General features: G+C 40.7%; 1 long non-coding RNA gene across 3 annotated transcripts in view; it reads left to right on the forward strand.

The window, feature by feature from the left end:
- Positions 1-27333, forward strand: part of LOC106739373 (uncharacterized) — a 121686-nt gene that overhangs the window by 79370 nt on the left and 14983 nt on the right. For all 3 annotated transcript variants that reach the window (XR_009463009.1, XR_002093417.2, XR_002093418.2), the window contains exon 2: positions 24243-24328. This is a non-coding gene — a long non-coding RNA (uncharacterized LOC106739373). The remainder of the gene's footprint in view (positions 1-24242; positions 24329-27333) is intronic.

Below are 27333 nucleotides of genomic sequence, written 5' to 3' on the forward strand. Positions count from 1 at the left end.
GTTCTCTCCCCTTCCATGTGTCCTCTCCCTTGCCCACTGCTGCTGCTGTCCCTGTTGATCAGGGAGTGGGTTCCAGAGATGTTCCTGCTTTGCTCAGCGGGAGCAGCAGTGGCCCAGGGTGGGTGCCCTGGCCCTGCCCTTTTTTCCAGGCTGGCAAGAAACACCTGAGAGGACTGGTCAGAGGAGGAACCCATCTGATGCTACCACTTCTGCCTCTGCCCTCTTCTAACCCCCCCAGATTAGTGATGGACAGTAGTGGCATGAAGCTGGGGAAGGGCAAGGGGATATGTTGCTGGGGACAGGGGAATGGAGGGAGTACCCAGAGTCCCAGGGACAAAGTGCCCACTTCTTCTTCTACTGCACAGTTCACTGCACTGCTCTCACATCTCCCTTCAAAAAATCCTGGATCCACCCTGCTCCCAAGATCTTGTTGTAAATTAAGGTGTTAGTGTTTAAAACATTGTGAGGAAAGCATCTTCAAACTGAAAGGAAAAAGTGTACTGAAAATTTCACAAGAAACCATTCTTTCGAGACCTCCGTGCCCAAGTATCTTGGCTATGCTTTAGCTGGTCACCAAGACAATAGATCAACGTTTCCCAAACTTTTTTTCAGCATGACCCCATTTATGGCCCCATTTCCTCAGCATGGCCCCTCCCTCCCAACCTACAGCCCTCCACCCCTGAGACCCCATCCACTCATGTCGCAACCCCATTTCAGGTCAAGACCCACAGATGGGGGAACCACTGCAATAGATCTGTGATTTTCAGTTCGGGTCCACAAGATCCTTCTAAGGGAGCTGCACAATATTTATATGTTAAGTGTGCAAACACCAACACATGATTCACAAGATAAACCCAGAGATATCAAATTGGAATCCAGAGTTCAAAAATGTTTTGACCTGTTGTGGTCTTTCTGAGTTCTTTGCCAAAGAACAAGTGTTCCATTATTTTTTTCATACTGAAAAGAAAAAAGAGTGAACGCTAATAGTCAAATGAGTGTTGCCTTGAGCCTAACAAGATTGGGAATGATAGAAGATTATTATGTCATATTGTCCTTGTCTGTACTAAGAGGCAAAGTGTGTTTTATCCTTGTGCTTACTTTTTGAAAATACATTAGTAAACAGGTTTTCTAAGTAGAGGTATTTTTCTACTTCAGGTTAGTTTGGCTGTTCATCCAGACTGACCTCATGTATCTTTAGCAGCTTTTAGGTCAATCCAGTAGATTCCTTAAAAAAAAAAAATCTTCTGCTTACCTATTTTCAATAAATCTACCATTTATAAATGTGTCTCAAGTAGTTTTCTGTACTTGATTTTTTTTGTTGTGTTTGCACCAAACATACACACTACAAATTCAGTTGTAAATTCAAATATTGCATCCATGAAGTGTGAAGGGCATACTTAAGTAGTTAAGCAGCCATAAAAATGTGTGTTAAATATAATTATGTTTATATCTAGAGAACAGCCTTCTGTTTCATGCTCCAAGATAGGAGAATATTATTTATTTTTTCTAATCATGGGATATGCCTGTAATGATGCCATTTGGGGGTGCTTATAGGCTGCTACTATAAAAATGATCTGTCATGAAGCATTGTTTCACTTGAAAATTTTTAATAGATTCCCATTATATGTACAAGAAGGAAATATATACAGTCAATAGGGGAATGACATTCTTTTGAGTACTTAAGGGGGTGGGGGAATGTTCTGCTGTAGTAAGAATAGAGCAAAAATGCCACGGCTGGTATTTTAAAATTGTGACAGGATTTGTTCAGTGCCATATAATCTTTTTTTCCCCACACCCCCAGATATTTTAAAGTTAATTTAGTGGTTGTGAAAGGGTGCTTGACTGACAGTTCTGTAGAATGAATCTTCTGTGCATTCATAAGAGCTAAGGATGTATAGTGGAAAAAAAATCCTTTGAATATTTGTATCAAAATTGAAACAGATTTTATTTTGGCAGAGTTTGTCTAATGCAAATATTTGCACAATCACATTTTTTCTAGCACAAATATTCATGCTCACTTTACTAGAATAATAAAAAGCAATTTTTATTGGAGATATTATAGACATGGAGGAAGAGTCTTATGAATAAAAGATGGGTATAGATAAACATACCTGCATGAATATTCTAGCAAACACCACCAAGTTGTACCAAATTTAATTACAAATTATTTAAATATTAACTGGACCTATTATGGTGTGATGGAAAGACTTCCCAGAGATGTTTTTTTACTGCAAACTCTTAATCTCAGTCTCATAACCTAGTGAGTAGATATGTCTATTACCTTGACTATGCTAGAATTGTTGTAATATTTTCTACTGGTGTCACTGGATCAGCTCCACCTCTAGTATAGCAACTGGAATGCTAATGCAGGCTAGTGTCTAGATGGTGGCCAGCTCTACCCTCCATGTCATCTAGATGCGCTATAAGAAGGGTTAGACCAGTGGTCTCCAACCTTTTTGAGCACAAGATCACTTTTTAAATTAAAGTGCAACTCAAGATCTATCTGAGCCACACCCCCTGCCCACTTGGTGGTGAGATGCACATGTCATCACGCCACTCCCGGTGCAGCTGCAGTGGGGCTCAGAGACCAGTGCACAGTGGTAGCTGCCACCACCCCACACAAATCAGGGGGGCATGTACCCTCTGGGCTTCTGCTGGAATATGTGCAGTGGGAGCCCTACCACCATACTCCTGCACAAGTCACCCAGGCTCCGACTGTCCCACCACCTGGCCCAGCTGGGGCTCCAGTCACCCCTGCCTCTGCCCCACTCCCTCCCTCACTGTGGGGGCCTCAATTTACCCCCCACCCCTTCCCTCTTCCACAGACTGACCTTCTGGGCTGCGGGGGTGAGGGGAATGTCCGCACATGTGTGCATGTGCTCAGCCCTGGATCGACTGTCAGAGGCTCCATGATCGACCAGTTGATCGCAATCTACTGGTTGGTGACTACTGGGTTAGACAGTGTGATGCTTAATATGTGCAGCTCTCTTGTGTTCTTCTTGTGTGAACATTTTCAGTATTGCTGCTACTGATAGCGTTCTAGATAGTGCTAGCAATAGTGGTAGATTATCATGCCTGTTATAGGCTAATAAATGGTAGTGGATCTAGGATTTTAAACAGGGCAGTGCAGTTGGCAGGAAGCAGGGAGCTTATTGTGCATGTTATTGTTATCGCTGCAGTGATGATCCATGCTGAGGAATTAAAGTGTGTGTGTGTGGGTGCAATCATATCACCTCTGTATCTTCCTCTTCCCTAGAAATACCCCTGCTGGGAAGCAGTTGCTTGGATAAAAATGGTAAAATAGGAGTTAAAAAGACTGGAGAACTTGGATGTGCTTGTAAGAAGTACTATATTCAAATAACACTTGGCAAGCAGAATATAATTAGACACATTGCAGTATGACAAGGACAGCAGTGTAAGCTATTTTCTGTTCTGCCCAACTCCTACAAAAAGTTGTAGAAACTTAGATAACTACAGGAGGTCAAGACTTTAGTTTTGCTTCTGATCCAAAACAGAGTATTTCATGAATTGATTTGCTGTTTTCTCAAAGAAGAATGCCATGACACTTTCTCATTCCTAAATTGGGTAAAATTAGGCACAAATATCAGTGCATAGCCAACCTTACTCTAATAAGCATGAGTAAGATTATATTTACTCAAATCTAAGATGACTGAAATTAAGTTGCCCCTTCCAATAATTGGATTCGATATATGGAAGTGTTGTAAAATTGTTGTAATTTTTAAGGTATAATATCTAATTTTGGGGGCATTTTTAATTCATACCACCCCCAGTGCTGCAGGGGGGCAGACAGTGCGGGAGTCAAGCAGCTTGCCTCCTGCCACCTCTACTGCCTACCTGTGCCCTGCCCCAGCCTCTGCTACCCTTCCTCCACCCCCTTATTGTTGCTCCCTGGCATCAGATGCTGTTCTCATTCTAGCCTGGTGCACAGAGCACAGCCCCAGCCCAGCACAACCCCCAGCAGCCATTTTTGCACCCCTGTTGTCAGTTGGGCTGAGGCCAGGCTCAGTGCCTCAGGCTACAGCATGCATGGAGCCTGCCAGCATGAATCAAAGGTAAGAGAGACAGGGAAAGGTGGAGGAACAGAGGCTGTGTGGGGTGGGTAGATTGGGGGTGGGGGGGGAGAGGCTGCAGGGGGAAGATGGGAGGTTGCAAAGGAGATAGGGTGTGGAAGAGCAGAAGCTGGCCAAACTTGCAGCTATGGCTCCAAACTGAGCCATAGCATCTGCCTGCCCGCTGCCTTGGTTTGCAATTCTAAGATGGGAGGCTTTCCCCCACGCTGTTAAATTGGGGGAGAAAAGCCTCATCTTAGAACCAAGTAAATATGGTATATGGGGGGAATGCACAAAATGGCATAACTATAGATAACAAAGAGATAAAACAGATAAAAAGAAAACATATTAAATTGTCTATGGGTCAAAACCAGAACTTTGAAATGATGTTTATATTATTAAAAAAAACTAGGTGCATGTTTCTTTTGGGGAATTTAATTGAATGTACCGTATTTCACTGTGTATATCAAGTTTTGAAGCCCAATTTATAACTCTTAAAATTCAACTCACTGTATACACCATATCAATATATTTGACCCCCATCCCAGTGGCACCCCAGACTGTCTCCGACCCAACCTTCTTCACCTACTGACAGCGTCCCTGTCACTGGAGGCCATGAGACCCAGGACCATCCTGAGTGCGGCCCATGGGCCTTGCCACCACAATGGAGATGCTGCTCAGCTGGGTGCAGAGCTCATCCTCATCCTCTGCAAGTGGCATGACCTGGGCCACACCAGCTAGGCACCAAGCCCGGCTCCATCCCGTGTGAGTGGCACTGGCCTCAGCACTCAGGTGGTGTGACCCTGGTAGCACTGCTCTCAGGTACAGGGCCAGGCGCATCTGGCCAAGCAGCATCTCCATAGTGTGCTCACAGGGGAAGGGGCTGTGCCAGCCAAGTGCCAAGCCTGGTGACACTTGCATGGGATGGGGCCAGGCTCAGCGCTTGGCTGGCATGGCCCAGGCAACACCACTGGAGGGGATGGGGTCAGGCTCAGAGCTTGGCTGGCACAGCCCCATCCCCTGCAAGCAGTGCTGTCTGGGCCCACACCAGCCAAGCTCCAAGCCTGGCCCTGTCCCCTGCAAGCAACACTGCAGGATGCCCCCGCCCCCCCGTCCCCCTGCGAGTGCCTGGCCCACAGTGAGGTTATGCAGGGGCTGGTATAAGTCAACCCCATATTTCTGATCCAAAAAGTTAGGTGGATTTATACACTGGATCTACAAAATTCCTAACTTTTTGAATCAGAAAAATGGGGTTGACTTGCACACTGTGTTGACCTGTAAACAGTGTAATATGGTATATTCATTCATGACTAAAATTTTTTAAAGTCCAGATCTACCTATGCAACTCTGCTTGGGCATCACAAGAACCATCTGTTGAAACATTTTTGAATGGCAAATGTGCAGGGGTTGAGCCTTAGAGAACTGATTTTGTTCTGGATATTTTGTTCTTGCATTTGAAGAATAAACCTTACTGCCCACTAGGGCACTGTTCCGTTCTGACTTCCGGTTTTAGGTCTGGATGGAACAGTGTTTTGTATTGAATTTCATTTCGAGTCGAAACAGTGAGGCTGTTTTGATGCTGTTTCAATGTTTCGCATGACCATGGGGCTGGGGAAGGACTGGGCTGAGTTCCCAACACCAGCCAGGGGCGGGAGTCATCCCACCTGGGCTGCATCCCCACCCCCCACACTAGATCATGCTGGGGACAGGAAGTCATCCCAGCTGGGCTGCCCCCCACCCCCCATGCTAGATCACGCCGGGGATGGGAAGTCAGCCCAGCTGGACTGACTTCCCATCCCCAACAATGTGTTTGAAATGTTTCAAAAGTCAAAACATTTCAACTAGCCTTGTTTTGTTTTGAGGCTACTTCAACACCCTTTGTTTCACTTTGATTTTTCTGTTTTGACTTCAAAATGAGTCAAAACAGTGTTGAAACAAAGCAGCCAGTGAAATTTCACACAGCCCTACTGCCCACTAGTTAACATCCTATATTTTTGTCTCTGTGAATAGTTGCCAATATACAAATCTAGTTAATGAAGTGTTACATTAATCAAAAGGAAGAAATATTTATTTTTCGTGTTTCTTGTGTTAACATTTACTGTCTATAGCTGGCCTAAAATGGATGCACATAATCCCCTTCTCTTCCCCTCTCCCCATAAAACTAATTTTTAAAATGTAAGTCCACTTCATCCCTGAAAAAACACTAAACACTAAAGTTGAGAAATTGCTAGTGTTTTATTTCTAAATCATTGTTTAGTGGTCTGTCGTGAAACATTCAGGGACAACCTGAGTGAGTTTCCTGTCCAGAAAGTAGCATCTCAAGTTATTTGTTTGCTGATAAACCCCCTTTTGTAGGGTCTCTGCTTATACTTGTTATCTCCTTATGTCTGAAGCCATTTCCTGCTTCCTCTCCCCACCATCCCTTGTTCAGAATGCAAATTCTACAGAGTTTTTGCTCTCTTTGACTTTCAAGAAATTGCTACCACCTACATTTAAGTCTCTCAGCTCTTCAGTCTAGTTATTTCACTAACTAGTAACCTTATTTCTTTATGTGCTCCTATTGAAATCGAAGACCTTGGTTTCTGACTTGTGGTGTTTTTTATAGGGCTGTGCGAAGCTTCAGCCCCTGATTCAATTCGGCAGAGATTCAGCCTGATTCAGTGGCCAAATCTCTGAATCTGAATCAAATCAGGAGACACTTTCTGAATCAAATTGGAACCCTTTGAATTGATTCAGAGAGATTCAGAAAGATTTGGCGATTCAGATATAGACACAGCTTTAAATGTTTTTTCTACATACCTCAAGGTACCAGGTGGCTCGTGAATGCTGAGTTGGTGGGGCAGGTGAAGCATTCCACAGGACCACAGGGGACCCTCCAGCATGCTTGGCAGCAGACCCAGAAGTGGACCAGAAGCACTTTGGGTACACTGGGGAGCATGCAGTAGGGCCCCCTGTGCCTCCCTGGGTCAGCGACTGGTGCCTCCTGGGTCATGGGGGAGCATTTGTAGTCCCCCTGTGGCTGATCACTGAGTCAGGTGGGTGGGGGGGTGGTCCCCCATGCGCTCAGTAGTGGACCCAGAAGTGAAGTCCAGCAAACCCAGACCACATCCAGGTTTGCAGCCAAGCACGAGGGGAGGGCCACCGTGCTCCTGTGGGATGCTCTATCTGCCCCAGCATCGCAGTGTTCATGAGCCATGCCTGGTACCTCGAGGTATGTAGAGAATGCATTTAAAGCTGTGTCTATGGCCGAATCACTGATTCTCTGAATCAGCATTGAATCTTCAGATTTGGATTCGGACAATCAATGAATCGAATTACTGTCCCCAATATGGGCCAAATCTGAATCAAATATGACCCATTTTCCACACCCCTAGTTGTTTATCCTTCAGCTTTATGTAAAGCATCTCACTTTAAGACTGATTCTTAAAAAAGGATGTCAGACTAGATGATTACAATCATCTATTTTGGCCTTATAATCTATGAAGTTGTGAGTTGACCATATCATTCAGATGCAAGCTTGCTGTGCTTACTCATGCCTTTAGTGCCTAGGTGATAGATTACTTTAATGTGCTCTGCATTGTGTTACACTAGATGACTTCCTAGAAATAGTTGCCAAATGTGTCAGTTTGCTTTCTAAGCAGAAGTTTGAACTGAGAGTATATAACGGCAGTATTTAATGTGAGCTTCACTGGCTTCATGCTAAGTTCCAAGCAGAATTTTACAAATTTGGTTTTGAATCAAGGGGCCTTTAATGTTTTAGGACCAAACTTTCAAAGTGACTACCTGTGTCCCTGTGCTAGACAGCCTTTTTTCTCTCATTGAGGCTACCCACTTAAATGTAAGGTAGTTGCTCATACGGTATAACCTTCTGGTTGTGGAATTCACTTCCAAAACCAGTCCCAAAGAATGGATTTCCTAATATGCCACTTGTATGCAAAGCCTATCTGTTGAAATTGGGCCCAAAGAGGTAACTTTTTGTGTTGAACCACTTCCAGCTTTTTGCAGTCATGTTTCTGGTTATGATATTTACTGATCTCTCTCTCTTTGATGAGCAGTCCCTTCTGTGGCTTTTCGTGATTGTGAAGTATGGGTCTTGGCACTTAGGAAGGCTGATTAATTGAATATTTTATTAAATCAAACTAGTAATAAATACCATGAATACAGCAGAAATTAGGAAAGATACATAAGAACAATAATTCACAACTCTGTCATAGTTTTGGCTAAAATTAGCCTATTTTTATAAACATGAGTGGGCCATCACTTTTTGTCTCTTTTTCCACTATCTTTTTAATTCTGCATTTCTTTACTTTGTGTGCATTTAGGGTGGGGAGGGTGGGGGTTGTTTTAATTTTCTCAGTGTTTCCTTCCCTATAGTATCTCCCTGCCCCAACAAGTTGAAATACTGTTGAGATATACTGGGATACATAGGACTTTATCTCAGTTACTTAGCAGTGCCAATCACAAATCAAATTAAAAAAATCACAAGATTGTCTTTAAAATCATCAGATGATTCTCTTGCTTTTTGGTTTTTTACTTTTTGGGTTGTGTTTGGAGCATAGTTGAGGGCTACAAACTTTCTTTTTTAAATGTTCTTTCAAAATATTTCTTCTAGAATGAAAACTAGAAATCTCATGTGACCACAAAGCTGGGGCTTTAAGAAGTACATAAAACAATGCAACATTCATAGTAAAATTTAGAGTAAAAATGCATAGTTAAAATATGGCATTGCTATTATTTCAGGCAAGACAATTCTCCCTTACTTTAACTAGTTCATATTTATAAGATGAACTTCATGGTAAGAACTAGAAACTTCTGTAATAAAAGTGCCAACACAGGTTAAGCCAGTAAACTCCTGATGTATACAATCCTTAAATTAAAGCTTAATTTTTTTGTGAACCATATGAACTATAACGTGTGAGGTTATATATACCCCATGTTTCACATGGCACTGATTTATTTGTACCCCTGTATTAGTGTCTGTGTTTTTGGCAAAAAAGATGATCCAACCTGAGCTCACTTATTTGGTCTTTACCAAGAACTGTTCAGCTGTCTTATGACAATGTTTTATACTTTATTTATGCAGTGCTATATTTCTCAGTTCCTATAGAGATCACTGTTAAATAGTCCATTTAGCTCATCTTCCATATTTTTGTTTGATCTTTCCTCATTGTCCTTGCAGAAAAAGTCATTGCCTCAGTGGAGACAAGAGCAGGTTACACACTGTTTAAGGGTGTGAAGTAATCATTTAGTAGGGTCTTGTGACAGGCTGTAAAACCCTGAGAAAAACTATCACTCTCTTGCTCCTTGAAGCTATTTATGCAGTTAAAATATTTTTCAGGAGGAAAAAAATTGGGAATGGAGATGAGCCAGGAGGCTGCTAGAAATGATAAGAAGGGTCCATTATCATTTGAGTTTGCAATCCCAGTTCAGCAGGGCTGCATTTGATGTTAATCTAGGAAGTGGGAATGCCATAGAATATCAAGTACAGTCAGTTTGTTTATTGAGATCCATGGTATGTGGTAGGTAAATATATGAAACTCTGCCTCTGCTGAAAAGCAATAATACTGGAAGCTTATTTTAAACTTCCTCATCAAATGACTTGCTTTAAAGCCTTGGCACTATTTAACCCTTTCTAGTTCACTGTCTTGTGCTATTTTCAGACTGTTTGGTTAATTAGATTGTCTTAGTTTATGATGATAGGTCTGTCTTCTTTTTTTCCTTCTCTGCTTCTTTTGTTAGCCCTTTCTGATGATTTTCTTTTCTACCTCTTTTCATCCTTCCTTCTGTTCTCTGTTGCTTCCTTCTCTTTCCAAATATCTAATCACCTGTCTTCTATAGTGCATAAATGATAGAAATATTGCTACTGTTTAAAAGCATCTGGAAGGTTTCTGCTCCAGTATTCCACTCTTCTCTCATCCACATTGTTACTACTGCTAGGAAAGGGCCATACAAAGTAGGACTATGTTACTAGAGTTGAGATCTGAGGTACTAAGGTTGAGAAAAGATAGTTTTAGTTCTTTGTCCTGGGTCTTTGAATTCTCTATGCTTTTGCATCCTCTCCTTGCTCTGAGAGCTGGCCTACCGTGGACATATGCTAATGGTGGGAATTTGATCTGTTACAGCAAAGAGAACATTTGGGAGCTCATCTCCAACACTTGAGTCGCTGTGTTGCTTAGGCCTGGTCTGCAGTGCAGTTTTTCCAACAGAATTTAGGCAGTTCTGCCAGCAAGTCTTCAATGTATCCACCGCACTCACAGTGTGTATCACTCTAGTATTAAAGTGCACAAGAAATCACTTTTAATATGTAAAATCACTGTTGTTAGTAGCATTAATGTTTTATTACATTTTTGGTAAAATAAAAAGGTAACACTTGGAGTCTTGTAGTGATGTTCCAGAAAAATCAATGACCTGAGATCAGGATAATCTTGGGGAGTAACCTACTCATTTTCTGAAATATACAGAGTTCCATAGGAATGTATGGTACACAGGCTTTTGCAGAAACTCCAAACCAGACACTCCAGACGTATGATCAAGAAATGTCTTTGTTCATCCAGCATCTCCCTGGTCCTGCCTCAGTGCCAGGTTGTCCATATGGCTGACTGGGCTTCCTGTGATACCTAGGTCTCCATTTTTTGTTAGCTCATTTGCACTATACCTAGTATTGATTTCTCTACAAGGAATTTGAAAGGTTGGGGGATACAGCAGATGTGATCTGAACTGCAGCTGAGACTGGAACCCACACAGCTGGAACCCACACACCAACTGGGGATATCTGGAGGGGGCCAGGCAGGGAGCAGGAGCAGGAATGGGGGAACTGCCTGCTACCACCAGTGTCCCCAGGCAAGTGCAGCATCCTAGGCTGAAACAGGGCAGGCGCAGCCCTGGAGCTCCCCCAGAGACAGTGGTGGCAGCAGGTAGGTCTCCCCTTCCCGAACCTGTTGCCCGCTGGCCACAAAGGGGTTGGAATTAAACAGTTCAGAGAGGTGAGCTCATTGTGCTACAGAGTAAAAGTGGGGTGCAACTGTACCAGCACACCCCACTGGATCCACCTTTATTCATTTGCCAGTCAGATGATGCCAGCAAGTGCTAATCCTATGTAAACTTATTCCAAGGAAGTGCAAGTTTCATAGGAAGCTTAGCTGGCTGGCTTACTTACTGATTAGTTCTTCCTTAAACTGGGTAAAGAGTTACATGCAGCTTTGCTTTAGAGCAGTAGTTCTGAACCCGGGGTAAATATACCCCCAGGGGCTACATGAAGCCTTATCAGAGGGTACATGAGATATATTTCACACATTGTCTAACACAGGTCGAAGGGCCTAAAAAATTAATTTCCTATTGAAAGAGGGTATGTGAAGTCTCACTCTGAGACTAAGGGGTACATTGACTGAAAAATGTTCAGAACCGCTGCTTTGGGAAACAGTGCTGAACAGAAGTAGGTACTTGAAAACAGAACCAGAATGAAAAAAATTGTTGCAAATAAATTATTTAACAATCTGTGTGAAAACATTAATATCTAACTTATTTGCCATGTACTATTCAGTTAAAATTGGTAATAATGAAACTATTTGGAAATGGAATATTCTGAAGGAAAAGTTCATTTGATAAATGCTTTATAATGATTAATTCAACAAGCTCGGCCTGCAAATGATGGGGATTATGGGAATCAATTTTTTCCACCTGGTTTTACTTCATGAGAAGTCTTTTACCCACAGCAAGATATGGCAGATTCATCTTCTGGTGGACCAGTGCTGTGAGAAACCATATGCCTTGATGGATTTGATTTCAAAGTCTAAGCAACGCATTTTATAGAAAATTACACTGTATAATGATATCAGTCAGCTTGTTATTACAGATTAGATCACAGATGGGGATCATTAGAGATGTGTTTGTGGCTGTGCCAGGCTTTCTTGAAGAAGGATATCAAGTGAAAAGTTGTATTTGTAAAAGTGCATCTCCCACGTTCTAGCAATATTTTTATATATTTGTATATTTCTATTTGTACCTTTTCATTAAACTCAATTCTCATTATTAATTCAAGCTGGTGGTCTGTTTTGGAATATAGATTACAGAGCCAAAGTGAGAATCTAGGAATCTAGTGAAGAAATTAAGTATGTTTAGTTGAGAAAAATAAAAATATAATATTTGAATGGCACTAAGCAACAATTGAGAAGCAAATCCTTCTTAACAACACAACAATAATAGTCTGAAAGCCTCTCATAATGTAGAACCATTTTAATGAGTTAGATTTCCAATTAATTATTTCAAATAACTGATGCTTAGCTGCATGCATCACACTTTAGAAAAGTAACATAGAGATTTATATCTGACTGCTGTAACATAATGGTCCAAGCACAAAAGCTGGGAATGAGGAACTGTTTTTAGGGTTTGGAAATAGTTTAATTATTTTTTGCTAAGTAGTTTGTTAATGTAAAGTGTTAGCCATTGAACAAAGTACAGGAACGATATTGGGAGCCAGGGCCAGACCATTGGTCTCCTATGATCTGGTTCTGGACATCTGTTTCTTTTCTTGGCTGCCCAGTAGGCCAGCTTTAATAGGAGGAGTAGAAAATGCTCCTGACCCTTCTTAGCCCTGGCCTACTTTTTAGGGCACTTTTTGGGAAGTGGAAGAGGGGTTCAAATGCTTCTTCATGAGGAGAACCTTAAATCTGGCAGCATATCCACTCTTCTGGGAGTGATTTAACCCTCGTTGTTTCCAGATTATTTTTCTCCTGGAGCAGTCATTTTTACTCTGGGATAAAAAGCCTGAACATCCATGCATTCATGGTTTCTCCTGGGAGGGCAGTGACTCTCCTGTGGAAACTAAATGTCTGTCTGAGGCCTTGGTCTCGCACTCCCTGGCAAGTGGCACTGAGCTAAAAAGCAGGCCGACCATCTCTTCTGGTGAGATATCTCCCCTAGTGGGGATCCCTTCAGGGATATGGATCACTGTATGATGTAGCCATGTAAGGACCCCAACTTTTATGTATTAAGGGGTGCATCTACACATGCACTTTACTTTGGAGCTGCCTAATTTGCTCCACAGTAAAGTGTCACCATCAACATGTGTGCCCTAGTTAGGGCACAGTAAATTTAATGAACTCTGCTATAGGATAGTATTGTCTGGGACAAGTACTGTCCTACAGCAAAGTAGTTACATGCGCTGAAACACATGTGTAGATAGTGACTGGGGCTGGCTGGGCCATGAGGATGCTACAGTGTGAGGCTGCCTGCTGGCTAAGCCCACATTGTAGCACCCTTGTGCCCTAACCAGTCCCTCTTCACATTGAGTGGGTTGGAGCAGCCCTGGGCTGGTAGATTAACCCCCCAGTCTCCCTGCTAGCTGGGGCTGCTCCACCTTGACTCAACAGGCTGCAGTCCCAGGTATACATGGAAACATGCCCATGAGCAATACACTTTGTTATAAACTGCACTGGAGTTTATTGCTACATGCTAATTGCACATGTAGATTTACCCAGGGAGAGCTATGTACTTTCCTGAGTACATTAGGAGTGGTGGAGGCTCCCTGTCATCATCAGATTGGAAAAGCTATGCATCTATACAGGATGGATTAGTATTGGTCTCTGGGGTGCAATAGGCTGCCCATTGGGAGAGTAGGAGAACTTCAAAGCAAATAAATAATTGGTGTTTTCAACTGGCTAACTGATAACCCCTTGCCCTCCTAATTGTCCATCTTGCAATTTCTCATCTGTTCTTCAAACAAAACAAATGTTTCAGGTCTTTTAAAAAATGCTGGCAACAACCTCCCAACAGGTCACATGCATATAATGTTCCATTTAATTCAAATGTTAATATTACGGCCTAGATATGTAGTCAGTAAATGAGATGAGATATGGATAATTACACATATCTCTCAATCACAGTCTGATTAATGCAAACTGTGGTGTGATATCAGGATATGAAGTGAGATCTTAACCCTGTTCAAGTAATGGCTCATTATTTATTGAAGTTTATCAATAATTTTGCAAGAGGTGCCATGCATATTTAACAATCCAGCAACCCAACACTGATGTGTATAATAACTAGTTGATATTTAGCAGTCAGGTTCTGCTTTATTAGTCCCCCTCAGATTAGTGGGATAGAATTTTAGCTGATGAAAATCAACAAGGGTTCATCAAAGTTGATGAAGATTTCCTGATTGACACCAATTTAGAGTGCCATATCATTTCTGATGTCAGAACTAGAATGTGTACTAGGGAAAGAAATCAGAAAAGCAGCTACTTAAAATGGTTTAGCTGATCATAAACACAATTTTACTGAGGTTTAGTGCTTTGTTAATAACTTGGATACATACATAATACCTCATGTAATTGAAAATAATATGTTTATTAATAGAAAGATATATATCCAGTTTCAAAAGGTAATTCACTCTTTTATTTAAAGTTTACTAACCTAGCCATACGTTATGGTCTCTATTAACTAGCTGAACTTGTGAAATATTAATAAGTGATTTTAATGATCCATTTTAAAAAACAACTGTCCAACATGGCTGCTTACTGAATCTAAATTTAGTCTGACAAAGCATTAAAGCTTTAAACCAGGCAAGCTTTCCAACTGAAACCTATTACTTTAAACAATGAAGAATAAGCATTCTAGTCTCTTACATGCTGGCTTCATCCAGAGAGATGAAAGATCCTATTAAAGGGCATAGCAATGATAGAAGAGTTTAGATCTAGTCTGTTAATACATGATCAATTGAGGCTTAAACAAAGATCAATAGTAAACCTTCCTATGGGAGTTCTGCCTACCATAGTATAATTTTTACAGTTTTACTGCTAGGTAGGCAAGTTTTATGTCTATATATAAATATTTACTTCCTTGTTCTAAATGTATCTACATAAAAAGGCAAATTCTGTCTTGCAGAAATCCATCTAACAGGGTTTGATATTGTCCTTATAAATTTTATAATTATCTTTACCATTTTAATGATTACAGTTTCATTTTTATTTTGTAGCTTTCCATCACTGAGCTGTAAAATAGTCTTGATGAAGAGGGTGAGCAAATATCTCAGGATAGAATTAATCTGACATTCTTGCCAAAACTCAGGAAATTTCAGGTTTGGTATTAAATTTCTTGTGTGGTCTTATTATGCTTGTCCACATCTGCTTTCATGATGCCTTCAAGTCTAGAGAAGATCTCATCTTTAATAATCCATGACTCCACCACACCACAAAAAAAAGAAAAACTGAAGGCAAATAAGGAGCATCTTAAAAAAGAAAAAGGTGCTTCTTTTAAAGCTTGGATAACGCTTAAAGATGGTTGTTTTCTTTCTCCCCTACTGATTCAGACTTGAGTTCCCTCCTGTCTTAAAATCAGGGTATGTGAGAATCATTTAGCCAGTTGAAGGTTTCTAATGAAAAAGGTGCAAACAAATTATATTAAATAGGATATAAAAATACACCCCACCCCATACACTCCCTCAGAAGAAAAGAAAAAGAAGAAACATCCTTGCATTAAAAGAATATGAAGACAGCATAGATTAGAACTTTACAATTAGGAAATGCTACAATGAAGCTACTTTGCAATCTGGAATTGGCCATCATTTATAGGCAGCTGAAACCAGATTGATTTAAAGAGAAATGGCTGGCGATTTTAACTCAGGCAGCGCTCCAAGGTCTGATAATACGTAAAAAAAAATAAAAAAAGAGTATAACTTTTTTATAATTAAATTATGGTTTAAAAACTAGTAAAATACATATCAAGTTGCTAATTTCGGCACAAAGCAAAATGCAACATTGTGTGTTACATCCACAATTAGTAAAAAATAGGCCATCATAAACAAATGTTGCACAGACAGTTCAGTCTTCAACTTGATCATGTGGTTTGTGCACACACAAAAAGAAACTGAAGCATTCTGAATGGCCACCACTCAGACAACCTTGCTTTGTCCATGTAACAAAATAGTTCAGCTTACTAATTCTAAACTAATTTTATCCTTCTGCCCTTATACTTGTGCATAAAACTTGAATGTTATTTAGGCAAAAATTGTATTTAAACACCCATAATTAATACCAGAAAGCAAAATTGCTATAACAATTAGGCTAAGTGATCTCTTCCTCCTAAATAATATAATTCTATGTATCAGTGCAGAGAGAGCTATCACTGTATACAAAAATTGTACCTAAATATATTCTAATTCTAAACCTTATGGGAACCATAAAACTAGTATATTTACTTGCATACAACATGCACCCCCCAAAATTAGCGTTCCTAACTTTTTCCAGCAGTTTAGCTACTCCTGGTCTTCCTCTTATTTTATAGCCCTGCAGACTATTTTTAGGTCTTTTTAAGTCCAAGGTCTGCCCATAGAGTCCAGTCTTCAGCAGTAACTATAGTTTTCACTTTTGAAAGAACAGCCAAAAGCTGATGGCCATTCAACTGTGAAAGCTGAAAATGTATCTTTTGCCTGAGCCATGAAGGAAGGTTGAATGAGCTGTAGATTAGGCTCTGGTCTTGCTGTATGTAGCCAAACCTTTGGAAAAATCTTTTTTTTCTTCATTCTACTTCCCCAAAAACAAGGTTTATGTCTCATTTGGATGTGTGTGGTATATGAGAAAATACAGTATATCCCTTATATTAGAAATGCATCTGTTTTATACCATCATATTTAATAAATTAGAACAAATATACATGTGACCTTATATATAACTGCTGCCCTGTTAGTCCAATTTTCAAATCTTCCTGTATTGATTATGGGAACAATCACAGTTTCCTAAAATTTTGTATATTAGAAGTAAATTAATAAGTCTAACTGAACTGCATGGGAGTTTTGACAGTCATACATACTTTAAAAAATTCTATGTTTTTGTTTGTGCTCCCAAACTGTGCAGGAGAATTCCATTTTTGAAAGTAGAAGTCCATAAGTAGTTCATGATTGAAGGAGAGGTTGAAATAGATATGGGGAAGCTAATTGCAGATAATTCCATCTATGAAAAAAATTGTGTCTCACATAATTGTAGATGTACACAACTAGGTACAGCTCCCATATCATTTCTTTTTTTATTATTATTTTTTAGCTAGAGCTCTTGGATAACTTGTCTCCTTTGACTAACCCACATTTTGGATACTATTAGAATGCCTTGAATTCAAGATTAATTTTCTTTATTTTTAGAAACTCAGCAGAGTAATCTCATTTACATAATTAATAGTTTAATTTATTCATTGCTAATTAAAGAAGAAAATCTATTTCAAATCATGGTATGTACAAAGATTTTTTTTTCCTTTTCTTAATCTAATGCTTAAAAAAACAACCCAGGAACCCAAAGGCAGCACAGAGCATGACTGTCTTGGGTATTGCTGGTGCCAGCAACTCCCCATTCTGCTTTGCCAATGGGTCCCACCTCTTAGCTGTAAGCATAACCGATTATATAAACATGCAGTCCTGCTGCTGGAACTGCCAAAAAACAGCATCAAACAGGGTTAGTTTCTTATGATATGGACATTTGAGGATTTAGGAACTGGAATAAGACCACTGTTATGGGGTTGTATATTTTCTTTCTGTTTTTTTTTTAACTTAAATTAAGGCACCATTGTCTTCAATTATATAATGTTATGCAATGCATACTTAACTCCTAAATGACAACTACTTTTTTGGGAGAATTAGTGTAGCTTATCACTAAATCTTCTGCTGCTTGATTTGCTTTTTAAGTTCCTATCATAACTTTTATAGATGCTAATTTGTGCAGAAAAGGTAACAACTTACTGTTGTATGTGATCAGGAATTTGGCTAGTCATGATAAATAAACCTTTTCACATAAGTTGTTTTCTGTGAGTTTTTAAATGTGATTATTTAAATGTAGTTTGAACGCAGAAAAAGACACATTTTTCTAAAGACCTTTGTATTTTCTCTAGGATAAGAAGGCATTTTGGCTCTTGGAATCAGAAATTGTTTTATACAGATCTGGAAAGTTACTAACTGCATATGAGGATCTTTACATCTACCACTGAAATGTATTTATTGGTGGGGTGAGAAATGCAGCATCTGTTTAACAGAACACGACACTGCCAGACAGCTTAGGACAAACAACTTCCCAGCTCCAGTATGGAATTTATTGAACAGCTTGAGCCAAGGAACAAATCAGTTTATTGGCAGGGGGTGGAGAAATGTTCTTGGCTTCCCTCTCCTATAAATAAACAATTGAAGGAAATACGGTAACATAAAGGGTGAGGGTGGGGCTTGTATATAAATATACATATCATTTTAGGTCTGTTGGAATTGAGAACAGTTTAATCTTTGTGAGCTCCTACACTGCTTAAAATTCAGATAGTCACCACATGTGTCAGTGTGCTTGAAAAAAAAATGGTTTAGTTATAGTTGCCACCCACTCACTGGTATGAGGAAGAAAACCAGAAATGATGTATGCAATGTCCACCCAGTGGAGATGATAGAAAATTGCCAACTCTGACATGACCTGAGAGAAAGGCAATGATTAGCACAACATGCCACACAGAGATATTCTTGTATTCAGCATGAGTCATGGGACAGCGAGATATAACTTGGTTTTTGTCTGTTGGCTCAGAGAACATAGAGCAGGAGAAAGTGAAGACAAAGTACTGAATGCATATCAGAGATGCCAACAACAGCTAATGAACCTTTGAGGAGCAATTAGGACAATATTTTTCTAGCGTTGCCACATACTGATGTAGGGGTTTAAACTTTCATTGACAATTTGCTGGTTTAGTAAGAGACATTAAGACGTATTAGCTCTCCCTAAAAAAAAATATTGTTCTCCTCCGGCAAATGTGCAAAAATGTTCTTGGTAATAAATGTATCCTGTACATCCTTTAGAGATGGTATTGTTGCAGCAGAATAAACTGTGTTATTAGTAAAGGCACCTGAGAATAGCTGTAGCTGTCCTCTGAAAAAACAGGAGCATATATGAAGTACAAAAGTAGTTTTCATGTGTTTTCATATCATATCTGTGAGATCCACAAATAAAGCCTCTTTTATAAAATTCATTTCAATTGAAGAGTGGAGAGAAGTAATTAGCCATGTTAGGCAGAAGGCAGGGAAGGGTGGCACCTTAGGGACTTAATGGTTTAGGGAGGTATGAGCATTTGTAGGTAACAGCTACATCAGATGCTATGAATGGACTTAAATTGTGCTTATTCTTAATTTTCCAGTGAATGCCTATGATCACATTGACCCCTCTGGTGATGTTTGCCTCATGCCCCTTTCCTCCATCTTTCTAACACAGATCTTTTATAACTGATTCTATGTTTTTTGTTCTTTCCTTTACAACAAATGTCCAGTCTTCTAGTGTGACCAACCATTAACCTGTCTGAGAAACTCAGTTCTTCTGTGGTGTTAATGATAAAGAAGTTAATAGTATCCACAATTTTAAACCTTTCTTATTAAAGGAGAAAAAAAGACTTCATCATGGCACTGAATAACCACACAAGCTTATTGCTGCAACCACCGCTATTGGGCACATACAGATGTTATATTGAGAAGTTTGGGAGGCTTGATCAGGTTAAAAATGGCCACCTGATCTAACTCAGGCCTTTGTACAGATAGTCATTTTCTCCTGGGAGAGTTTGTTGCTCTCCTAGGAGAAAACATGAATGTACAAATGCTCAGGGTTTTTCTTTCAGAGTAAAAATGACCACTCCAAGAGGAAAATAAACTTGGCACAACCAGGGTTAAATCGCTTCCAGGAAAGATTCTCCTAGAAAAGCAAATGTCTGTATATGCTGACAACATGGGTGGACCATGGGCAAATTTGGTTAGCCAGTGAAAACTTCCCTATGTACTGTGGTCATCTGTTTTTTGCAGAGCATACTGAGATGCATGCAGTTAGCCTGCATGATGTCAGCATGGCAAGCTGTCTACTCTTTAGGGCCTCTTTAGAGCAGTCCAATGTCTGTACATATGGTACTGGGTGAGTTTTTCTATCATGAGAACAAACCTGGGAGAATTCTTGCAGATTATTTGAATGTATGCATGCAGCCTCAGTGATTACATAGATGCTGGGAGCCCAATCTAAGGTAAGTCAGGATAGGGGGAGGGATGAGCAAAATCAAGGGGGCCTAGAAGGTTTGGGGGGCTAGTGGCGTTCACAGCAGGGGCTTAGGAGGATCAAGAATCTAGTGGGGTCTGCAAGGGGGTTAGTGGGGCCTGGGGGTGGGGTGTTATTGGGATTGCAAGGGGCTAGCAGGGTCCACAAGGGCAGGTTGGCAGGATCAGAGAACCTTTCCAATCCTACCAACCACCCCTCCTCCAAATGCCCTCATCCCCCACCAGCTCCCTAATCCTGCCAAACTGCCTCTGATCCTGCAAGCTGCTCCCAATGGTGGTTTTACCAGTGTTCACCTATGCTGGAAGCTTGATTGGAGTAAATTGGGATAAGGGAGAAAACCAGGGGATGGGGAGAGCTAGGAGCTCTGTGGGAGAAGGGTTGGTGGGGTTGGGGGGGCCTAGTGCCTCTGCAGGGGTGGGTTGGAAGGACTGGGGAAGCTTTTCTCTTTAGTAGGGGATATTCTTAGCCCCCTAATCCCCCCACTCACCTCCAAATGAACAATCCACTTGTGGACCAATCCTTATCCCTGATCCTGCTTACCCCTCCTCCCATTCCCCCACTTTGAGTGGGCTGCTGGCACCAGTGAATGCCAATAAAACCACTGAGGGTGGTTTGTGAACTTGTGGTTGTTTGGTGGGCTTATGGGAGCTAGTTGTTGGGGAAGGAGCACTAAAAATAGTCCAGTGGTGGTGGTGGGGGCGGGGGTGTTGGACAAGCACAGCCCCAAGGCTGGGTCATGGCTGGCCTTTCCCAGCCTTGGTGATGCGCTCTGACTATGTACAGATGTTTGGTTAGATCATTGTAATTGTGCCTGATCTAACTTAGTGCACCTCTCAGGTGAACTAAAGTTAGATTGGGCGAGCTATTTTTAACTGCTCTAGCCTTCAGAAGAACATCTATACAGTTTATCATTTAAATGGACCTAGCTAGCGATCTAAGTGTAAGGTCCACACATAAGCAAACTAAATTAGATGAAGCTGCCATTTTTAACCCAATCTAATCTCCTGAATGTCTGTACATGCCCATTGTTTCCCTGCATCACCCTTTTCCCTTCCCTGTCACTGTCAGTCATTTTATTTCACATTTAGACTAGAAGGTCTTGGGACCACTACTTCATCTTTTGTAAAGCTAGTATTTTGTTTTGGGGCACAGTAAAATATGGTACTAATAGCTGTACTAATGGTAGTAATTAGTACTATGGTACTAATAGATTGTGCATAATATTAAAGCTATAACATTCAACCCTGTGGTGGTGGGTCTATGCTCTATGGGTAGTCAGTGACTGGAGACACTGGCATTTATTTGTCTTTGTGCATTCTACTTTCTTTGGTTTCACTGTAATGGTAAGCAGCTTCTCTCTTCCTCTTCAAGAACTAGGTAACCAGTACATTTTAAGGGGACCATTTCTACTTCAATTCTTCTTTTTCTGCTCATCAATTTGTATTAAAATTTATTTTGCACCACAGTAGCCCCAGGAGGCTCTAGTTTAGATATCAGGACTTCAATTGCACTAGCCGCTGTGCTAACATGCAAATAAAGGAAGTCTGTGCTCCTAGGCCCTTACAATCCACATAAATAATACAGATAAAATGTGGGAGAGGGGAAACATGAGGCAAAGAAAGGGGAAAGTGACTTGCCTAAGGTCACATAGAAGTTAGTTGCTGAGCCAGGAAGAGCTGAACTCTTCTGACTGCTGTTTAAATGCTGTATTCAGTAGACCACATTATCACTGTATCTTTCCTCCCCATATCCAAGATCCTTTTATCAAGGTTCATGTGAATATAATCTAGTGTTGTATTAATCTGAGCCTGTCTGTCTGTCTCTCATTGCGAGAGAAAATGCTAAGATGACAAATGGTATTTTGACTCTCTCTTTCATCAGTCTTCATTTTAGACTCTTCAAAAATTACTGTAGTCTTTTACAGTTTCCAGCAGGGGTAGTGGATGAACTATTTAAAACTGTCAGCATGGTCCTCTCTGAAGAGTACCTGCTGTATGAAGAAAGAGCTAATATGACAAAGGAATAGTTAGTATTCTTGTTCTCTGCTTTGATGTTCTCCTACTACTGCTGTTCTATTCAAAATTATACTTCTAGCATGACATTCTTGCATATTTCAAAATAATTTCAAGTTACATGATGATGGTGCTGATTACCAGTATTTTTAAGAATTTAAGAAACTATTTAAGAGTAGTAAAAGTCAAGCAGTAACAATATTCAAATTGTGCAAATCTTTTTATGATTTCCAGAAGCAAACAAAAGTATAAAAGCTAATGCTGTGCATGCTTCAGATGAATGCTGCTTTCATGACACACATGAGAGCAGAAATCAAGAAGCCATGAAACCTGAGGCCAAGATATCTTTTACTACATTAGATGCATCTATTAAAATAATAAGAAGGGATGGGTGGCTCAGGGGGTAATAGTGTATGGAACCTTTTATCTCTGGTTAGTAGTGACAAAAACGTTACCATCTGACAGCTGTTTGGCATGTTGTGTTCAATGATTTGATGGTTTTAGCTGATTTCTTCTGGGCAGCTGTCCATAAACACACAACTGGCTCTCATATTGGCAGTTAGTTAGTGAGGCCAAGGATTGAATGGGTGTGGAGACTGAACCAGCCTCATTCTTAGAGCAGGCCCCTCAAGGCAGTGGTTGATGAAATTTGGCAGACAGTAATTTAGAGGCAGCTTGCACTCCTGCTACCAATGCCTAGTTGTCTGGGGCTTAATGGGGTAGTTGAATCTCCATGGTTGTGTCATTCTGGCATTTTTTTCAAGCGCAACAAAATTTCCTTAAAAATGCCATATGTGCACTTTGATTTAATAACCAGAACAGCATTTCCTAATTTAAAAAATGGGTGGATTATATTTGTACATTTCTGATGTACAGTACAGTTTAAGTGTAATGGGACAGACAGAGCAAGGGCAACTGCAGAAAACAATCCCTGGACAGATGGCTTGCAGTTCCACCCCACATATATATAAGATACAAGTAACAAAAAAGAAAAAAAAACTTCAGCAGCTGAAATCTGGGCATGAAATTAGAGGCTTCCTGCAGCAATAAGTGGGAGAACATCCCTTTCTGTTTCCAGAATTTAGGATTGCTTGAGTTCCTGCCATAGGTTTGTTTATACTGCCGCAGGGGACCAACTGCCTGCCTCATGTTAAGTCTATCGGTGCTTAATTTTGAACACTTGAAGCCAGATTGTATTCCACCTACTGGACCTTCAAATGGACTTAGATACCCAAATACGATTCTTTTCCAGTCTGCTCGAGTCCCTGAAAATGCATTAATGTGTGTACTTTTTCTTTAGCATGCTAGCATCTTATCCTTAAGAATGAGTCATAAAAAAGCAACAAAGAGAATGGTGACCCACCCACATATTTAAGTCTTTTAGGGACTTGAGCAGGGTAGGACAGAATCACACTTAGATGCCTAAATCCACTTACAGTCCAAATAAGTAAACTAGAATCTAGCCCCTACTGGGTGAGATTAGATCCTGTAGCCACTGTATCTGCATTGCCAGCCATAGCATAGGGATATCTGGCTGTAGAGTTCCCTTTGTTTGTACAATGCACAGCATAGTCTCTTCACCTTGTCACTGTGGGCTTGCCTATTACTTTAGACATTGAATGTAATGATAACAATGTGAAATGCATATAATCAGAATGCCAAGGGCTGCCTGCCACCATGTGACCCCTGGGAATGAGCTTGTCATATCTCATACCTTGAGTAGAGTCAGCTTTGTTAGTATTTGGGTGGAAGAACTCGGGAGAAAACCCTGAGAGGGAGCTTCAGGTAGCAGTACTGATTAGGCAACATTTTGTCCTCTGCTAATGCTACAGTGTTGTCCCAGTGTATTTTCTGCAAGCTGATAGATGTGCATTACCAGCCCACTTGACACATTGTCATAGAGCTAGCCAGAAAATAATTCAATTTAAAAAATGTTACAAAGTTTTAAAGTTTGTTTTAATTCTCCTTCAAGATTGAACCTATCTACTGTACTTCATTCAAGTAGGCTTTTATATAATAGCAAGATAGTTAATATCAGTGTCAGAGCTTCATTTCTAATTGTGGTATTACAGTTTACTTGCCTAAATTCCCCCTAAGTGGAAACATTTTTGTTTCCTTCACAGAATGCCCTAAACAGTCACGTGGTGATGTTGTGATCTGTATTGCATCTTAGAAGTGGGAAAGGTGAATGCTCCCTATGCTGTACAAGGTAAGAAATCTATAAACATTTTAGAGTTAATTAGATTATATTAGCAGGCATGGCAAAGATTTCCCGGGGAAAACTGGTAAGGAGTTTGCTGCCTCTGCAGTACTGCCCATCACAAATTTACCAGAATATTGAGAGTTTTGTTCTTGAAGGGAAGGAGATGGTTAAATAGCTTGAAGGCAGGTTCAACTGTAGCTTAGCAGAGCATCCTGCCTTATATAAAGGGGAGGGTGAGGGGAAAAAGGAGCCATTATAGAGGAAAGAATGGATTCATGCATCACGAGCGGGTCCAAGGAGGTGATCCTTCCCCTCTATATGACATTGGTTAGGCCGCAGTTGGAGTACTGCGTCCAGTTCTGGGTGCTGCACTTCAGGAGGGATGTGGACAGCATGGAGAGGGTCCAGAGGAGGGCCATTCACATGATCGGGGGCAGCAGGGCAGGCCCTACAAGGAGAGGCTATGAGACCTCAACCTGTTCAGCCTCCGCAAGAGAAGGCTGAGAGGGGATCTGGTGGCCATCTATAATCTGGCCAAGGGAGACCAGTAGGCAATGGGACAGTCCCTGTTCCCCCATGCACTACTGGGAGTAACAAGGAATAACTGCCATAAGTTGATAGAGAGTAGATTCAGGCTAGATATCAGGAGGCACTACTTCACAGTCAGGCCGGCCAGGATCTGTAACCAACTTCCAAGGGAAGTGGTGCTCACTCCTACCCTGTGGGTTTTCAAAAGGAGGCTAGATAGACACCTTGGGGGGTCATCTGACCCCAGCATTCTTTCCTGCCATGGCAGGGGGTCAGTTTTGATGATCTGCTCAGGTCCCTTCTGACCCTACCAACTATGAAACTATGAAGAGTCATGTTCTGTTTTCTTCCCAGAAAGGGGAGGTCTTTTTAAGTTAAATCAGTACTAGAAACACTTGGAGGTATCACAGCATCCCTAAGACTCAAACTGAGGTAGACACTGTGTTTAAATAAGTGGATTAGTTTAATAGAGTATGAGAAAAAGGTAGAAGTTAAAGAGACTTTACCTCATTAAATTACCTCCTGTTAGAATCCTGCGTGGAGGTTTGTCTGAGAACATCAGCACTGGATGGAGGTAGGAATGAAGCAGTGTACTGAAAATGCTTAATTACAGAGATTGGAAGGTGCTGCCTATATGCATTGTTGTGACAGAATACGTCTCCAAACAGTTTTTGCCATGATATTAGTTATGATTTGGAAGTGGGCATTTTCTGGAGCCACTGTGTCACTTGTGTGAGGAAACAAAGCAAACTCAGTGCAGTGGGATACTGCTAACTGTGCTTATGGGCGTATTCACAGTAATTCTTAAGTTTCTGTATGTCTTCCTACTCAGAGAGAGAGAGAGAGGTTTTTTTTAAACAAGCCAGTGTACCCTGCAAATGCTTCCCTCATTTTGTTGGGAACCTCTTTCAGCTGCCGTGTTTTGCTAATAAGAGACTTGTCAAAGTGTTGCGGTGCTGGGGAACAATCAGTACTCACCTCTGCAGAGTAATATTTAGTATCAAGTGGGTCTGTTCCCAGTTCTGCCCCAGATTTCCTATGTGAGATTTTAAGCAACTCACCTAATTTCTGTGTCTTGGTTTCTTCATCCTTAAAATGAAGAATCCTTACCTTCTAGGTCTGGTTAGAGATTTAATTAATATTTGAAAAACACTTTGACATCCTGAAGTGGAAGTTGCTATGGAAATACAAACTGTTATACATCAGATGGAATCTAATTCTAGCTCATCTAAAAATAAAATCTGCCAAGGGTTAATATTTAAAATCTGACCCACTGGAACAGCAGTAACTTACTCTAGAGATGGTTGTGAATCATGAAAACTATTCACTATAAATCTTCAGGTGCTGAAATATCTGTAATTCAGTCTTTATAAATCTTTATATTTTCAATGACCCCAGAAGATAAATTATTTGTTTCTTGGATGATGTACAGAATGCACTCCCCCTACTCCATCTGTCTCACTAAATCATCCCTTTTATTTGGAGAAAAATTGCTAAGTAATCCTGAAGGCAGAAGCTGTATTCCTTAGCAGTGTTAGCTTGCTAAGGAAGCAGTAATGCAAATCATTTTGTTTCTTCTAAAGAATGGCATGATCATGTGATGGCTTCCTTAGATGTGGCAGATAGAGGATATAACATTTTGGGACTCTTGCTGTGTAGGTATACCCACTTAAAAAATCTTCGTAGCCATAATGTGAGAAGAAAAATAAAAGAACACGAGAAGTGATGGATGTGCATTACCAGTGCAGCCTGCAGTAACCACACATTTTAGCAGAGATTGCTAATAAAAGCCTGTTAAAATATCCCAACAACCCCCACCAGTGCCATCTCCTGTGTAAAGCCTACTCTGCTATTTGTTAATAGGGTTGCTATGGCAACTAAAAACCTTACATCTTTTCAAGGTAGAGTCAAAAGTGTGACAAGAGTAGAAATGCAAGTGCCAACTTCCTCCTCCAAACACATTCACCTCTCCTGCCTCTCTTTAAAGGAGGAAATAATTAAAGGAAGTGTACGGCTTTACAGATTTTTCATCATCTTCTTCTTTTCAAATTATCTCCTGGCATTGTGGAGTGATAATTCTGAGGAATAAGTGAGAAAATGTGAGTGCCCCTCCTTGGGAGCTAAGAGAGTGCTACTTACTGGACTGCTGGCAATTTCTCAGCCAGAAGTTTTTGGTCTTAAAAGAATCTAATTGGCTTATCATAGCTAGGGCATGTGTTACAAGAGCAGAGATAAAACCCAGAGATGCACATTAGTTTGATGACTTGATCTCCCTTTCTGTGTACCAAAAGCAAATAGAGGCAAGACTGTATGGTCCTGTTTCCAAAGAGCTTTAATAAAGTCCCCTAGAGCATGACATGCTTTGCTGGAGTCATGGCATGAGTCCTATAAGATCCATAGCCAGTCCAGTATAATCTTGCAATATGTACACTAGCATTAGGAATTCCTCACTGGATGGCTTATTTTGGCCATGAACCTGGTTC

This window comes from Alligator mississippiensis, chromosome 6 (genome assembly GCF_030867095.1).
Source record: "Alligator mississippiensis isolate rAllMis1 chromosome 6, rAllMis1, whole genome shotgun sequence".
Taxonomy (NCBI): Eukaryota; Metazoa; Chordata; order Crocodylia; family Alligatoridae; genus Alligator; species Alligator mississippiensis.